Source organism: Toxorhynchites rutilus, chromosome 2 (assembly GCF_029784135.1).
Source record: "Toxorhynchites rutilus septentrionalis strain SRP chromosome 2, ASM2978413v1, whole genome shotgun sequence".
NCBI lineage: Eukaryota > Metazoa > Arthropoda > Insecta > Diptera > Culicidae > Toxorhynchites > Toxorhynchites rutilus.
The window spans coordinates 159,761,018-159,779,848 of NC_073745.1; the positions used below are offsets into that span (position 1 = coordinate 159,761,018).

The following is an 18,831-nucleotide window of genomic DNA, read 5'->3' on the forward strand; positions in this document are numbered from 1 at the left end:
CGAGCTCATCGTGGAATATTTTACATAACCCTATTTGAATACCTTGTATTTTTCTTTTGTGGACCCAGAGCTCTTGAATTAGAGCTAGATCCACAACGTCTTCGATGACCTTCCTAGATATTTCGCTCGATGCTGCTTGAGCGTGATGGAAGTTAAGTCGCAGAACCTCAGTGTTCCCCATTATGTTGGATTAACTGTTCGCTTGGTTCGAGAGAGTGGGAATCGCATTTTTTTGTTGGTTGGAAAAATGCTTTAGTTTTCTTTCTAATTTTTATACTTACCTTTTTCATACAGCTTATTCGATGTTCCTAAACCACATGCGGTAGCCGCTGAGTTTGAGCCGCTTGGCTTGGGAACTGCCAGATTGTTAAGCTTAGTGGATTTGTGAAGTAAATCGTTCTACCAGAAACCCTGATGACCTCTCTTTGAACATCGTGACGAACCACAAAGTTGGCGCCATTAGTCTCGGAAGACCTCAGATTGCCAGGGTTATTTGAATTTTGAGATTTCATATTCCGTGTTACATTAGCGTCCAGTCCACATGAATACACTCTGTCCAACTTCTATAAGACCACCCTGATTATACTTCGTTGCAACACAAACAGTTAGAATTTCAACAAGATACATTCATACATTGTTGAATGCTTGGAATGTAGTATATTTAACGTCAATTTCGTTCAAAAGATTTGTTTATTTATTGTGCTGAAATATGATAATTTCAGCTGACCATTTTCTATAAGAGCATTTCAGTATTCATGAGTATTATCAATGAAAAATCAAAACGACCGACTGATTTACATGTCAATAATTGGCAACCTTACCATTTCGGCTAATAACCTGGAAAATTCGTGTTGGAATACTATTTACCAAATTCTGCTGAACGGATTTCTCGATAATGTTTACTTTATTTACATTACATTTAATGTAATGTAATGTAAATAAAGTAAATGTATTTTTTGGAAACATTCTTTGTCACAACATAGCCCCATCGTCGGTTTTTGTGAGCTTTGGCAAAACTCAGACGTCTTCCGATGTGAGATGGTGTAAGATGAGGAGCTTTACCTTTCAAGCCCTCTTTATGTGAGGATTTTTTACCAGAACTTGACAAGTTGTCACCCGAGTAACATTTAAATTGAAATATTGCTTCATTGCAATTTTGAGGTATTCGAAGCTGTTCTAGCTATTTCCCGCTTATCCCGGTCAGAGAGCTTCGATTTACGTGGGGCTCTCTCCTTCTTACCGTATTTTTGAGGATTCGCTAAATAATTGAGCACTACTTGATGAGATCGTCCAATCCGACGAGCAATTTCTCTGATACCAACTTTTTCTTGGTGAAATGCATCAATTTGTCTTTCTTCTCTCTCCGTGAGCACTTTTCCCTTCGGCGTTTTCCAAATTTATTGATTATTTATTGAATTTATTAATTATCGGTTTATTATTAATATATGGTAGTCATCAATACCTACACACTAGAATATAAATTGAAGCATTGTTTGTCTACAATGACACAAAGCAGATAGATCATCACCTGGTCTTATAGAAGTTGGACAGAGTGTATAATTCGGATTGGGTCCTTAAGTGTACGCCAATTGTTTTGTGGAGAGATTATCGTTTTGACCGTCTATGATTCTTTTGAGTCTCCCGTCGTTGAAAGCTTTGTGGAAAAAACGAATGAAAAATTTCTGGACGCGGTATATTTTTCCGTCTAGAGCAACTAGTTTCGTGTCATTTCCAAGAGTTACCGCCGTCTTTTTATGTGACACGTTCAATAATCATCTGTAGGTTCTTTTCGTCAGTAGTTCTCACCGAATCACTTATTCAATTGCATAAAAAATATCTTTTTCTGAACCACATTTTCGTTTACATCATGTTAACACGCTGACTGCCACGTCAGTCACCGGTGCCACATTTAATTCTGTATTTTCTTCTGAAAAAATCTGTATATCTGTTTTTTGAGCCAAAAAATCTGTATAAAAAACTGTAACGAAAAGGTTAGGGAAAATGAAAATAAAGGTTTATTTTCACTTTGAACTTATTTTTCTCATTTAAGGGTTGTTAAAGCCTTGTCAATACAACAAAATTAATCTTAGAAAAGTTTTTCGCCTCTGAATCGTATGATGTTTTTACATGGCTTTGTTGAACTTTGCCTTCATATTTTCCTTCAACTTCAACATTATCGCTCCTTCTTGAGCCTTCTTCGCTTTCAAAATAGAGTCCATAGTTGTGGGAACCAACCGATTCCAGGACTTTGTTTTGTTGGCAATTTAAAGCAAAAATATTCACTCAACGCATGCTGATGAATGTGTGCTCCCGTGGCCGAGTGGTTAGCGTCATAACTAACATGCCGGGTGTTCGGGTTCGATTCCCGTTCTGGTCGGGGGAATTTTTCGTCAAAGAAATTTCCTCCGACTTGCATTGTGATCACGCGTATTCTAGAGCTTGCCACTCAGAATGCATTCAAGGCGTGTTATTTGGCATAGAAATCTCAACTAAGTACTAATAAAAATGACGCAAGTAATACTACGTTGAGACGGCGAAGTTCCTCTAGGAACGTTAGTGCCATTGAAGAAGAAGAAGAAGATGCTGATGAATGTCATCGAAAAATATCTTACAAATGACCTTAGCAATGGGTACAAAAATTCCCATCACGCCTTTTGACATCCAACAGCTGGGATCAAGTTATCGTTATCCATGTCTTGTCTATTATCCGATTCAACGAATTGAGGAACAAGACGTATCAAATAATCATTAAGGTTTGGTAGTTTGACGAAATTTTGAGGGTTTATCAAGGCCGCAGTTATGTTTCACCAGTTCAATATAGAAGTCACGACAAATCGATTTGACGATCAACTTCCTAGCTGCCAATCCTTTTTCAGCTACTTCTGCATCGATACGAACGCAAACATCCTCAGGCTTCTTCAGAAAGTCTTCAAAATCTTTCATTTCAAGGTCAGCATCAACGAATCGTTAAATGTAGCTTTCCAAACATAAGATATCCGACATGATCAACATAAAAATGATAACATTTTTGTCTCATTATAAAATTCTCAAAATTGAGAACTTTCTGATTGAATAGTGCGATTAACGTTATTGAAGTGCGGTAGCATAAAATTTAGGAGCCACATAACTGTCTCCAACGAAAGCCATCTCGTTGCGTTGCATTCAACATTTTTATAAATGAAGGTATCTATGTATGCACTGTAATAAATTTATATTCAATTATTCAAAATTGAATTTTGAATAATCTGTAAATTGTGTATCTTTGCTGAAAATCTGTTATTCTGTATATACAGATTCTGTATCTGAAATTTGGCAAAAAAAACTGTAAAATACAGAATATTCTGTATATGTAGAAACCCTGCCGGTGACGACACCGAGTTTTCGCTCAGACTGCGTCAATCACCGGTGACTGACAGTATAACATATGATAATAAAGGTAACTGATATAAACATATTAACTTATAACCATTCCCTTTCGAACAAAAATACCTTCCACTACAATAAGAAACGATGGCCCTAATACGCTTAATAATTTCCATAGAGTCGCTATAGAACCGTGGTACTCAATGTGTTAAAGAAACATATTTTCAACAAATCAAAACGATATCAAATTGCATCACGAGAAAAACGCTGTAGAAATTGTGTATTTTCTCTTGAAAATTTGAGTAGAACTCGTTTAGGTGAGTCCTGTGATTAAACGTTACAACAAAAACTCTGAGCACCGAACGGAAGGAGAAATACAGCCAGAATGGATGTTCTTTTAGTGATCAGGACCAGGATCATATCAGGAGATACCCGACCCTCTTCCATTTTTATAGGGCAGCTATATAATATTATATCATTATTGTTATCATTGTATTTATGTGCGATTAACTACTAATGCCTGATGCCAATAGTAATGGCGATGAATTGGCGTTCGAAAGCCAATTATAAAAAAAAAATAAAAAGTCACATTTCAGGCTTTGCTGTGATGAATTTTCCCACTCTTACAGTTGCGATGGAGTTCTGATAGATTCACATGATTTATTTGATAATTGTATAGCAAATAAAAAGTTTAAGAAAAATATAGACCATATAATACATGCGTGGCTGTTCACTATACTAAAGTGTTCATCTATTCTAAATTTCTTTCTCTGTTTTTCTTTTATTATTTTCAAAACATCCATATTATCTATTCTTTTTCTAGACGTTCCGCTCGTTATTCATAAGCTTCAGTTTTTTTGGTGATGTCGGGAATACACAAAATAGCCTTACGTTCTAGCATCGAAGTAATTAGCAATTTAGTAGTAGGATTCAAACAATTTTTCGAAATTAATTCTACTTCAAATTGGTCAGTGATTCTTATTAGGAAGCATTTGCTTCCTCTTGAATAATTTCGTATGACTAAAAAAAACAAAAATTCCTTTTTGAATTCAACCGTCGTTTGACTTCCTTTTACATTGAGTTTGAAATAATCGACTAAACGTTCACACGCTTCCCTCGAACTCGTGGTCAAACTTGAACCGGCCTGAGCCACTCTAACCCATGGCTCCAATTTTTGCACCACATACTACAAACCTTTGGCCGTAGTATCGCCGACAACTATTTATATTTCCGGCGACCGACAACGATAAATAAAACCGAGATTTTTTCTCGGCCGCCGCCGCCCGGCTCAAAAATAGCTCAGACTCGTAGGAAATATCGTTGTTTTGACATGGATTGGTTATATGGGGCGTGCGGATATTCTGTTTTCAGTTTTTACACTCTGATGATCGCGTGACGATGACGACAGTGCCGATGACGATCAGTAGTATCCACACAGTCCTCTCAAAAATGTGTTCAGCTGGCGAGAATGTCTAGAGTAATTGGACTTAATCCGAGAAATTATGAAGTAGCTAATAGAGATTGCCTTTGATGATGCTTATTCCGATAGCGTCGTTCGACCTTGAAGCAGCAAGTGGAGGCTACTTGGGGGGATTGAAAATTTGCGCATGACATAGTGAACAGCCGCTGCCACATGCTCGTGCCATGAAATGACACCCATCCATATCAAAGTGTTATATTCATGTGCTCACCTTGGTTTCGAGTAATCAACAATATGTCAATTCAAGTTATTAATGTCTGCAAAATTTCCTCTTGGTGTTCAAAAATTTACGGACTGCGGGTGACGTTGAAACGCAATTTTGTTATGTTGACCGACAGTCTATCGATGAATGCTGTGTGAAGAGTGTGTCGAAACAACGTTTAAAAATATGTATCTCCTTTCGGTTCCAACTGTATTTTTTTTTCTCGGGGAAACTCTCTAGTTCAAGCTCGAACAGAGACGGACGGAGCGTTGAATGTCTGCTTGGCACAAACCACGTACGATGCGATCTATGACGGCATCATATTCGGACCGAACCAGAAGGTGGATTTACCCAAAACAGTGGACACAATAGTAAGCAAGTGCTACGTGAGTCGGGAATGCACAGTGGAAAACTATTTTTGCCACGCTCGAGTGGAAAAGCTAATCTCGTTTGGCCCGCAACTTAATGGTTATATAAACAAGGTAACATTTGACGGGGAAAACATTCTTCATATTCACCTCACTCTTTCACTCGAATAGGCTGGCACCAAAATACTAAAATGATTTATTTCTATGTGCGCTCATGCTCGTCTACTACCTAGAATGTACAGTTTTACTTCAGAAAAGACCATAAGCCCTTTGAAGACTCTTGTTGTAATTTAATGATGCCGAGATAAGACGCTTTTTGGGGTGAGTTCACTAGAGCAGCATCATGTCATAATCCGGTTCACAATGCAACGTTATGCCGTATTCACTACAGTAACAGTTGTAGTTTCCTTCGCGAAATTCGCTATCTTCTTCGGTGCACGGCCTTCCTATAATATTTCTTAACGAGCGAGCGGCCGTGACAGACGATACTAAAACGAGATTGATGATTATTCCTGAAGCGAATCATTATAAATTTACCTATCAGACAGATCTGCGTAATTAAGAAAACCAGTTTAAACAGAGTCATTTTCGCCCGAAATTTATAAAAATGAAATCGCTTGCTTTATTAATGCGCTTAAATATGGTGATCCGTATGACGGAATTATAAATCCATGTTGGCAATGCGAATCAATCGGATGTGGAAATTAACGGCTTCAAATGTGTTCAGAGATAAAGAAATTGAGTTGTGCTTGCTGTTCTGAAACTTGAGCGCCAGTTATCTGAAATCAACTTTACCAATAAGTCGGTACACAATTCAAAAGTTTATAGTGCGTGGTATTTTGTAAGCGAGAAATGAACGTTTATTAGGTAATGAGTTTTTTTTGGCGCAGGGCTATGATGACATTCGATCGAATAATAACTTATAAAGAATTAGAAACGATTGCAAACGAAAGTTAAAACACCCTTTAAAAGTTTCTTTCGATCTATTCTCTGTACGTAATCCTTACAAAGACTTTACTCAACTCAGTGCCACATAACCTTGCCCTTTCTTAAACAGGTTCGGTCCTAAATACATAACAACGTGGTCTATAGCAGTACATTTTTGAAACTAAGGTTAGCTGTCTTCTTTCAGCTGCCCTATAATTAACCTTTGTTGGAAATTGTATGGATTAAGGGTGAAGAAGGGTTCCAAAATCGATCGGAGCTGACGCCAAATATTTTCAGTGATGTAGCTAATGGCGCCGTTTACCAATACAAAACGTTAATATTGGATCGGAGGATTACTTTAGTTTTCACACATATTTCAAGTTCTGTTGGCAAGCCTTTAGTCTTGTTTATATTTGCTTTTGTTGAGCTAGCAAAATTGTCTGTATTTCGAGTGACGTCGTTCAACTAATCCGTAGTTGAGTTAATTATATTTGAGGTAGCCAATAAAGAAATTATATTATTGTTTTAACATAGGGACAATTGAACTGCTTCCGTAAATAATACTTGTGTATCATTTTAATTCTAGCTCAGAATGATCAAATGTTTTTAGGTTTCTAACCTTCAAAAAATACAATAACTGCGCCCTCTAAAATATTACTGCACCGGGACAATGCTCTGAATATTGCTCTCCCCGTCAAACGTTAACCTTATGGTGACGAAATGTAAATGAAAATTTATAGCAACGCAAGCTGTTACATTTTGCTAGTCGAAAACGCAACACGAGAACTTTCCGGTACCTGAACAACAGAAGGGTGTAATTTATCTTATCACGTGAAGCCACGGCCGAGAGACGTGTCATCTATGTTGTCGGGGAACGCTCCAGCAGGGCGCCAACCCCAAACAAAAACAATCCACGTTCCAGTCTAATATATTCACACCAAATGGTCCCAGCGTAGAGAATTAATCAAATCAACCGAGCTCCTTTTCACTTTCAATTACGGCGAACGCAGAGCAACTAGTTGTTATTGAAACCATTTTGGATTGAGTTCTGTAGGCTGATGCTGCCTGTATATTTTGCGTAACAGCTTGAATTTGACGGCGCTGTGTTCATTGGAACGATATTGGGTTGTTATATCTCGGACGAAGAAGGATTGGAGGAACAACTTTTTTCTAGTACTATCGTAATTCTGTAATACATTCTTCGAAAACCATGGGGGAGTGAAACAGGTTGCAATATAAACAATCCACTCAGACACGTTTCACCTCGCATATGCCATTATCAAGGCTTCATGCTATTTCTTTTTTTCTTGTGATTTTAATTGATAAAGTAACCTAGTGCGATGCGAGGGTTGACAATCATTGATTATTTATTAGTCAACACCAATTTTTTCCCCTTCGCAGAAGTTTTCCTCAAAATAAAATAAAATATTCCAGCCTTTCTTAATTCTTCGAAACATTTTATTTGAATTTTGTTTTACAAAATTGCTTTCAGTTTCTTGAGCAATTCAATTTGCATCTGTGTTGACATCAATATTGCCTAACGATACCGTTTCATTGTTTACTCCAGCTTCGGGAATATAAATAAGCAATCATGTAAGGCAGATACAATAAATGTACCTTCATAATAGTATTGAATTTACTAAAAAATTCACGAACCGTGAGGTGTGTGCGCTATAGCATTGGCATCAAATTTTGAGATCAGTTCGAGTAGAGTTTGATTATTGTTGAACCCATTATGGACGCACTGAGTAAGCTCAACCCAACAGATCAAAACTCTTCACCATGAAAATAGACGCGGTGCTTCCACCGAATAAAATTTCACTGCTGTCCGAAACATATGCCATTCTTCCAATATTCCTTTATATCGAGCAAACCCTTTGTACGTGATTTCAGAATTAGGAAAGAATGTTGTCTGCTCGCTAGCTGTGTTGAGACTGTGTTAGGAATCTCGAATGTCTCATTTATACCAAATAGGTTGAAAACGTTCGGAGTTTAAATTGCGATATTTCCTCTCTCCACATTATCCGTAGAACGAATGCATTAACGTATGCTTGAAAAATGAATTAATTTCGAATGGCAATGAAAAAAAAACTGTTGGCCCACTGCAATTTTTTTGGTTTTGCTGTGTAATGCCTAGTTGACATTATGAGCCGAACCCCGTCGCTGACAAATGCGATTAACGCTTGCACCAACACAAGCGCGCACTGGCAGCGACGGCGGTCGGTAGTATAGTTAACTCTTTCGGTCTATACAAGTCAGTCGATGTAATGTGGTCTATGCTAGGGGCTGTCCACATACCACGTGGACAGAAAAATCGTGTTTTTGAACCCCCCCTCCCCCTCCGTGGACAAACGTGGACATTTACTATACCCCTCCCCCTGTTGTCCACGTGGACATTACACCAATTATTTCTAAAAAAAAATCCAAATAAAATTGAACCTCTCTTAAATTTCATTTTGGGATTGATTCTATTTTGTGTTCTATAGTTTTATGGATAACAATGTTAGCTTAAATAATAATAGCGGTTTATTTTAAATTCGTTTATTCTCTATCCAGCATTCTCCGGGAAGTTATTTGTATCGCTCTTTAGTTTCTTCTAAATTCCATTTATGCTGTCAGGTTGTTTTTACCGCTGAAATCCATATAAAAAAATCACTTGAGAATCTATTCTCGGAAATTCTTTTTTTCTTATTCTTATTATCATTCTTTATAATCATATACAATTATTTGCCAATTTTATTTATTTGGTTGAGCTGTAACAGTTCGGCTGAAAAATTCATAAGGTTGACGGTCCATCTAGAACCTCTTGCAAAAATATACTTGACAATCACAAAGCACTATCATGGATACGTGTCAAAATTTGACAGCAATCGGTCGATTGGTTCGTGAGTTACAGCATTGAGAGTGAAGCAACTTTTATTATTGTGAAAAAATTGAAAAATCACAAACGAATGAAAACTATGGCAACATTGCATGAATTGGGCTTCGAATTGCTTCCGCATCCACCGTATTCTCCAGATCTGGCCCCCAGCGACTATTTTCTGTTCGCAGACCTGAAGAGAATGTACGCTGGCAAGAAATTTAAGACCGATGATGAAGTGATTACCGAAACCGAGGCCTATTTTGAGGAAAAACCGAAAGATTACTATAAAAATGGTATCGAAAAGTTGCAAATCGTTTTACTGTGTTACTTTTCAGCCGAATTGTTATATGTTTTCAAAAAAAAATCAGACAATGAAATCTAGGGCTTCATTACGAAATCGTTATTGGAATCGCAAGACAAAGCAGCAGTGATAAAAAATCGATATCGGTATCATCATGATGTTCAAGTTATAAGAATGTCGTGTTAAATTATGTAGTGTTAGTTTGTTTAACACACAAATGGCGGCTCAAATGAACAATAAACCTGTATCGTGATCGCTGGCTTCATCTACCAATGATTTTTCTGTTCAACCTCGTAAGACTTGGAAAATATTAGGTTGTTCCCGAATTCGTGCCGACTTTAAGGGAAAAAAAATCCAAAGTATCATTCTTACAAACACACAATTATTCGAATGTATTGGGTCATTTAAAAAGTATTCGCGTTTTTCTGTTTAATTTCTGAATGTTTTTTTGATGTAGGACTACGTCTAAAAATTTCGGACGCTTATATCTCGATCATTTCTTAATAGATCGCAATTATGTTCAGATCGCAATTATGCAAGGTCTGGGATAAACCATGGATGCATCAAAAATTCCCATCTAATCCCCCTTATTTTTTGGAGCGTCATCAAAAATTTATGTGACACTTTTCTGTTGATCGATTCTGGTGGTTTCTTCCATAATCGCCTCGTGAAATCTATCCAGTTGTGAACCGTACAACACGGAATTAACCTTTTGGCCATGTAACTTCTCATAATCGGAGATTCGCTTCCAGTTCCACCATACACACCGCGTCCCTTTTTGTGTAATCCTGGCTTTGATGTTATTTGCAGTGGTTTGTCTTGCTTATCCCATGATCTTTGCAAACAATATCGTATTTTACCCATTTCTATACACCGTGATCGATTTTCTGATGAAAATTCAGTCCAAAATTAACAAAATGTAGTAAAAATTTACTATAATTCATGTGGCTTCCAAACATCGAGTTTCTTTACGAGGTTTTTTTTTAATATTGATTGGTTAATTCTTATGCCTAGTTTACACAGTGTAAGGTATTGCTGAATCGATCCTTCCGCAATTTCAAAACCCAACCTCCCAACACTTGTTTGGTTTCTCGTAAAAAAACTGGACAAGGTTCTTTTCCATGCTACCCAATGGGCCGAAATTATTGCGCTCAAGAAAAGTGGCCTGAAAAATTGATAACCGGAAAGTGCAATATCTGGTGATGATGGCGGGTGAAATAGCACTTCTCAGGCAAACCTAACATTTTCGGCCAGGTTGTCAAAGAGAAGGAAGATTGACATTGTCCTGATGGAATATGACGTCTATTTTATTGGCTAATTATGTTAGTTTATTCTGGACTTTAGTTTCGTTTAGTTATAAGCAGTTCTTGTTAGAATCTATCGAAGCTCTGTAGAAGCACATTAAACGGAATTCCTTTCCAATCTCACCAGACACAAGACGCAAAAGTATGGAACCGATATATTGTAGATTTATAGAAATCGCATCAACCGTTTACACTAGCGTGAACTTCTATAATGAATATATTCATATTTTCGGTGAATTTATTCACCTGAAGTAGAACTGCATCCAACTTTAGTGATTTCTCTCCAGTGAGAAATTCACAAGCGTTTACATATGGTGAATTTATTCAAGTTATATATACCTCGAATAAGTGTATCATATTTATTCTCATCTGTTTACACCTTTTTTCACGTGAATAAATCCATCTATAGCTATAGATCTCCCTAATGTAAATCCGCCATAACATACTTTGGTGGTATCTTCGTCCTGGCGGAATGTATGATCCTCTTCTGCCAATGTAAATAAATCCATCACTCTCAGTTCATGTGCGTTACTCTCAAAATACACATTTCAGCGAAACAATTCAACAATATGAAAAAATATGGTCTCTTATTGATAAATACGGAGTACTCGCAAGGGGCGACAAGATTGAAATTTGATAAAAATGCAGAGCAGATTTTATTCTTTATTGATTATGGATATTAATGTATTTTCAAAAATATTCATTTTATGTATCCACGTGGACATTATCTGAACCCCCTCCTCCCTTTCCGTGGACAATCGTGGACATTTTCGTACCCCCTACCCCCCCTAAAGTCCACGTGGTATGTGGACAGCCCCCTAGAAGTTGTGCGCAATAAAATTAGCCCATGTAGCTCAGTCGAGTTTGTAGTGCTGTGCTGAATAAATTTAGGTGCTTTGCATAAAACGCTTGGAGTGGATCCGGAAAGAAAAAATTGTAATGGGTTGTATCTAGGACACGACCGCAGTTTTCGACGTAGAACTACGGAATTATATTATTCAATCCACTTGTTTATCACTTCGGATATTGTCTTAGAAAGCATCGACATTATTTAATATCTTTTTAGCTATTTAATTTTTTAATAACTTCAGTAGACTCGAAAGAGTCGAGTAGTGTCGAAAGCTATCAGCACTTCTGGTTTATTTGGTTCAACTCGCATCAGACTTTCTCCTTCTCACTCAGATGTTGAAACTAAACTATGAACTCTTTTGCTCCTATATTCCGCTTGAGATGTGATCGAACCCCACAACATACAACAGTAAGGTTACCTTACTGGAATTTGAAAACGTACTTTCATGAAATATACGTCTATCTAAATAGATGCAGTGCATATATTCCTATATTCCAAAATTCTGGATACTCTTCCATATCCGCACTAGCACAAAAAAATCTCGTATGCTGTTCTTCTTTGTCGTAGCACACCTGGATATAGAGGGCTTCCTCTCCGTGAATCGAGCTGTGCGTGTATGCATGTGAAATCAGCATTAGGCATGAATGATATCCGCTCGTTGTGTTATGCTAGCTCACTCGCATCTGTGTTTTCATTCTATTCTATTTTTGGTTTCCGCCTCTAGCCCTGAGAAGGGCCCTTGTGGAAAGAAGCTCTATTCCATACTCCTCCTTCATCCGACAAGAAAACAATCCTCTCCCGCTCGACGCTCTGCGGCAACCATGTTGCTTCGATGACCACCAAACGAGAAGTGGTGTGGCTTCCAATCTTGGATGGCTTATTTAAACCAAATATGTTGAAAACTGACAGAAACGAATGTATCAGTTACTTGTTATTGACAGCTCTGTTCGGGAATGCACACAAATTGGCAGAACAAATGTATGGGAAAATGAGAATGCTTCAAGTTTTCATTCATTTAAACCGTTTAGGCATTAGTGGATTGTACTGTATAGTATATCAAACGAGAATCTTAGAGAATTTCCGATTCCATTGGTGTGTAAAGTATCAGAATTTGTTCGCTGTGGACATAGTTATTAGCGTTAACTTTATTTCACAAAAACGTGACCTGTTTTCTGATTTGGCACCCTTCCTGAAAGACGTAGTTCTACGTCAAAATTAACACAACGTAGGGTCCGGTTATCGCTCGACGGTCATTAACAAATGGACATTTTAACGCATAATCGTCAGTCGAGGCCGACCGTCTCAGAGCAGCGGGGAGGAGCCACTGAAGAAGCAGGTGAAATACACCTTCCCGACGCGATATTATGCTCATAATGAGAGATTTTGAGGCTGGATGGCAACGTCTGACAAGAGATCGGGTACTTTACCTAAGAAGTTAAACCATGACGTCAAATATATTCTCCACACCATGTTCCCGTAGAAGATCCTTCTGTGGCTGATGATCAGCGCGAATGGAATGTCCAAGACGCTGTTCTGTCCTTCGGTGCTTGCAGTAAACGGGGAGCTTCTTCTGTAGGAGCATATACAGTACGAAAGAAGAAGGATGTGGATTTTTGTTGCACCTGCGCATTATGTCAAGAGATTACGGAAGCAGATGGAACGGCAGAAGAGAAACGTTGTACCGTGTACCTTAAATTCTTCCATCGATATCGAGAGGGACACATCAGAAACCGCTCTGAATCTGATGTTAGCAAAGTGGGGAAAAAATATCGAGGCGAAAGAGACTATATTCGCGGTATTTTTGGAGCTTTTGTAACAATTTGTAGGTCCTTGGCAAAACAAAATACATGATAATTTCTTCAGCAAACTCCAGAATGGACGTTAATTTTAAAATAGATGGTGAGACACTAAAACGCGTGAAAGAAATCAAATACTTGGGAGTTATCATTGATGACAATTTAACTTTTAGGTCTCATATCAATAATGTTATCAAGAAGATTGCCAAAAAGTATGGCGTTTTGTATCGTTTGAAGAAAGAGCTGACAATCAATAGTAAAATTAAGTTATATAAATCATTGATCTCACCATTTGCTCGTCTATCCTGTTTCTTGCAAACAATAACGAGATTGCAGCGTTTACAAAATAAGGTCATGCGTTTGATTTCAAGATGTAGTCCTCTAATTTGATGTTGGACGCGCTAAAGTGGCTATCTGTGAAGCAAAGAATTTATTAATTGACAATGGTGTTCATCTTCAAAATTTTAAACGGTATGCTGCCTCGATATTTGTGTGATCGAATTGAAAGAGAAAGTGATGTTCATAGATACAATACTAGAAGCGCGGATGATGCAAATCACCAAACTTTATATTCAGTAGGTCGCAGAACTCGTTATTATACAAAGGAATACATTTTATTAATTCGTTGCCCAGTGAAATAAAACGAGCGGCAACAATGGCATAGTTTAAGAGAATGTGTATTCCCCACGTGAAATCTGTTTTGTAAACAGGGTATCGAATTTTTTTTTATAAAATAACTAGCTGACCCGGCAAACTTCGTCCCGCCCAAAATTTGGTTTTTTGTTATCAATACCTTCAAACATTCACGTTTTCTTACTAAGCGCAAGTTCATGAGGCCAATCGCAGAACTGTTCATTGATTGATCTTCTAATCGACCCCGTTGAATTTACCTTTCACCTCGATCTTCTGCTCTTGTAATTTGAACGCTTCTACCAATACTCATCATTATAATATCAGATTATTTTCAGACACAATTCTCGTTCAAGATTTTTCAACCACTTGCAAATAACATGTTTCTCCGTTACATGGACTAAATGTTTGATACAGGAAATATGAAAGAATAAAGACAGACCCTCTCCCCGCTTCTTCTAATTGAGAGGGGGGAGGAGTGTCGAACCACCTTAGAAATGTTTCTTCCCCATAAAACCTCCACATGCCAAATTTAGTTCCGTTTGCTTGATTAGTTCTTGAATTATGTGGAAATGTATGCTTCATTTGTATGACTTGATTAATTCTCGAGTAATGCAGAAATTTGTGTTTCATTTGTATGGCAGCCTCCCCTTACAGAGGGGGAGGAGTATCTAAACACCGTAAAAACATTTATTGCGCCCTAAAACCATGAAATGCCTAATTTGGTTTCATTCTCGAGTAATGCAGAAATGTGTGTTTCATTTGTATGGCAGCCCCCCCTTAAGAGAGGGGGAGGAGTATCTAACCACCTTAAAAACATTCATTGCCCCCTAAAACCTCCACATGCCTAATTTGGTTTCGTTTGCTTGATCAATTCTCTAGTAATGCAGAAAACTGACACACAATGGAATTTTCATGTAGGGTCTGAAGTGGAAACTGGAATTGGGGTGTTCAAATCACAATCAGTCAAGGATCCGGGTTGGAAATTTTCTTGACATGCCTGAAGTTGATACTATGTCAATGTCAATATGATTTTTTTGTTCTGATTGTTGTTTTCACAGTTTATGCCTATTTTTAATGTTCTATTAATAGATATTTATGCCTGCAACAGAGCCAGTTCACTTTGTTTTTTTTTATAATACTGGTTCCTTGATATGTTTGAAAATAAATATTATCTATAATATAAATCGTCCTGCTCAAACCTTTGTAGGGTTATGAGGTGGGCCATCATCATTCTCATCGCAACCTATGGACATCGTCCGTGCATCGCCATTCAACCAGCACCAAACAAGCGTCCCGCAGAGAACCGCAACTAAAAGTAGCGAAGGTGTCCTATTTATACGTACAGGGTATGAACAAATTAGAAGTTTCGTGCAACGAAAATAAGCGCAAACAGACACACACACAAAGCCAAATAATGGTGGCTTGGAGCGACCTTATATACACACACCAAAAATCATTTTGCACTCTTCTCACAATAAACTCTTTGGTTGGTACTGTTGGCCTCAAAAAGAGACGATTGCTTGTTGTTGCAGTTGCAGTTGTATTGCACAGATGTCATCCTTGGTGGAGACAGGTTTGCTACTGGAATACAAAATCAAATTATACATTACATTCTAGCAGAAGAATCATTTTCTTTGTGAGCCGGCGATAATCGCCTACCTTGATTGTACGATTACACCTTCTTTGCCATGGCTCGGCTCAATGTGTTGATTACCATGTCTGATAAACAGCGTGTGCAATGTTCGCTCGAAGATGACACAAAACGAGCAGAATAAGCCATGTTCGCTGTTTGGGGTACAGAAAGAGACTGGTAATTTTTCTCAGAGGGGATACAATACTTCTTGCTAGTGACAGCGTTCTTGCTATACAAATATTCTTTTTTCGTTATCCGCCTTCGTTGTTTCTATTTTCACGGCTACCATAAGGTACCCGTTATTGACAGCACGGTTTGGTAAGCATACAAATGGACAGATCAAATGTAGGGAAAAATGGGAATGCTTCCAATTTCCATAGATTTAAACCATTTACAGATCATGCGATTATAATGTATAGCATATCAAACAAATCTTAGAGAATTTACGATTCGATTGGTATGCAAATCGTTAAAATCTGTTGGCAGCAAAAACATTTATTAACGTTTACTTTATTCCGTTAAAACGTGACCTGTTTTCTGATTTGGTACTCTTAATGAAAGACACAGTCCTACGTGAAAAATAACAATTTGTTTCATACAAGACTTGCCTGTATTCAAGGCTGCCAACAATCTCGTCGAATGTGCGCAACAGCAAACGAAGAATGCTTTTGTTTGCATCCATCAGATTGATGCATAATGCATGTTCTGTCCAAATCTCAAAGACAGAACATGCATCAAGCATAAATATTTTGTAGAAGTCCGTGATTCAATTGAAACTGAATCAAATACCGTTCCTTCCATTATTTATTTAATTTCTCTCAAAAAGATAGGAAATGATTACTGAAAAAATATTTCACTGAAGATTCACTTCTTTGTTGCCTTATCAATATTATCTTTATCTGGAACATCGCCTATGGTGGGTCGTTATAACCACGTCACCAGGTAATGTAGAATCGGTATCTTTTATTTTGGCCGAGCGATCGTTCTTTCTACAGAATACAACTGAAGCAGATGCCATTCAAACCACAAACAAACCCGTTTGAACTGATCCTGTTGCATTACTGTTCTGAAATGCCAACGTGTTTCCATCGAGAATACTCTGATAACCTTACAATTTACTTAACCTTTCAACCCATTATGAAGGACCATTATTGCATAATTTTCGCAATACTAAAAAGTGAAACTGACAAAAAAAAATAAAAGCGCCAGACCGCTGCAATTGCTGAAACAACCTTGAAAGCTCATAAAATATATCTTTGTTGGTGCTAACTTATGGCTTCCCTCAAAATATTTGGTTGAAGAATGAAGTAAAGTTAGCTTCCTTTCGAAAAAAGCGGAGGTGAAGTATATGTCAGCATGTCAGTGTAAAGTTAAGATGAATTTTGGAATTTCAGCGTGAGACCTTTCAGTGGCTGCTTTCAAACTTGGTTGTTACAAATATTTATTTTTCCTCGTTGAATTCTGTCAGTGTTCTTTAATATTAAAACAGCTTAACAGCTGAAAAATATGTTCTGCACTGAAGCATAACTTTTTTTATGGCGGAAGTATATATTTCTCATTACGATTTCAGTGTATATATTGTTGTTAGCATTATTTAGGTTTTCACTCATCAGACCTACCGTTTCAAACCACAACGCGAAGGGTAATTCATGCCAAGCTGGCATGTACTTTCCACCGGCTGCTGATGGATTTACTGCCCCGGTTGCAATCAAATGGTGGGTTACTTGAGGTGAAATTGTAATACATTTTCAACGTGTTCGTTACTCGCGAAAACTAGATGAAAGCACTCACCGCTCATTCAACAGCACATTCATAAAAGACTTAGCAGTTATTCTATAATACCCACGATAACATGAAATATGAAGTTCATAATCCGTTGCTACTCCCAGCACATAAAAAGTAGAAATAAAATTAATTACATGTACGTACTGAAATAATTTATATCGCACTATAGGTCAGTTTTCTTGTTGTTTAATTTGAAACGTCTGTTCGCGAGTCATTATTTGAGATGGAACGGTCAACAAATAAATATACGCGGAATATACACGTTTTGGGTCGTCATAAAACTAATTGCGCGGATGGCATATACAAACGGCTATCTAAGTGCAATCGCAAAAAATGTCTTTTACATCACACAGTGTTAAATATAACGTTGAATTAAAGTTTGACTTAATGTTATAAACTTTCTGAAAATATATTTGAACAGTGTGTCGTTTTTTTGTTCGTCAGTTTTCTTCTGAATCACCAACTATGAACATAAATGTCCGGGATTAAACTTTCAGGGAAACATGAAACCATCACGTTCATCAATGTGCAGATTAGGAAAAATGTATTCATTTTTAGATCTATCCGATGTGAATGTGAAATTTACCACCTTACAAAGTTTCTTTGTTGCTCCAGAAGGGCACAGTTTGGCAACTGTATGTGCCGATGAACTAACCAGAAACTTAAAATTAGAAAATTCACATCTTTTCAACACACCGATGGAAGCTGACTGAATGTGAGGGTGCTTAAACGAAACAGACAGCAAAAACTCAGCTGATACACGATATCCCAGCCTGTGGCCAAAGAGTAAGCACATAACATATGGTCGATGTACGTCCATTCGTACATGACTCGAGAGAACTCAAACGCATATTGCAAATAAACTTTTGTCCAGACACATATTTCATTCAATTCTTCATTTCATCCCATGATAGTTCCGATTCTAATTCAATTCAACTAACGGGTTCTTATGTAGAAGATTTGTTTGTTAAAGTGATGTTTGAAAATTATGAAATCAATCAATTTGTTCAGTAGGATAAAGTGGATAAAGCAAGGCTACCGATTTTTCATAGCCTAAATCGCAAACAACAACCTTCATTTCTGGCAAAGCTACTCAAAAAAGGGGTCTTCGAGATAAAAAAATATAGAGGATGATGTCCAAAATACGACCGCATTTTTTTACATAGTACTACGAAATTATTTATCTGTATTAGGGTGGCAGCGAAAATGATCATGTCAAATTTCAAAAACCGACCATGTACATTTTGTTTATTGGCCCAAAAAAATGATCTGTGCAAAGTTTCAGCTCGATCGAACATGATTTAGGGGTGCCTCAAAGCGCTCAAA

At 37.5% G+C, this 18,831-nt stretch overlaps 1 protein-coding gene and 1 long non-coding RNA gene across 2 annotated transcripts in view; one reads left to right on the forward strand and one right to left on the reverse strand.

The window, feature by feature from the left end:
- Nucleotides 1-18,831, forward strand: part of LOC129769405 (spidroin-2-like) — a 241,402-nt gene that overhangs the window by 23,354 nt on the left and 199,217 nt on the right. The window lies entirely within an intron of this gene.
- On the reverse strand, nucleotides 5,582-6,036 carry LOC129769406 (uncharacterized). Its single transcript, XR_008741872.1, has 2 exons — nucleotides 5,951-6,036; nucleotides 5,582-5,901 (listed from the first exon to the last, which is right to left on the reverse strand). It is a non-coding gene; the product is annotated as an uncharacterized LOC129769406 (long non-coding RNA).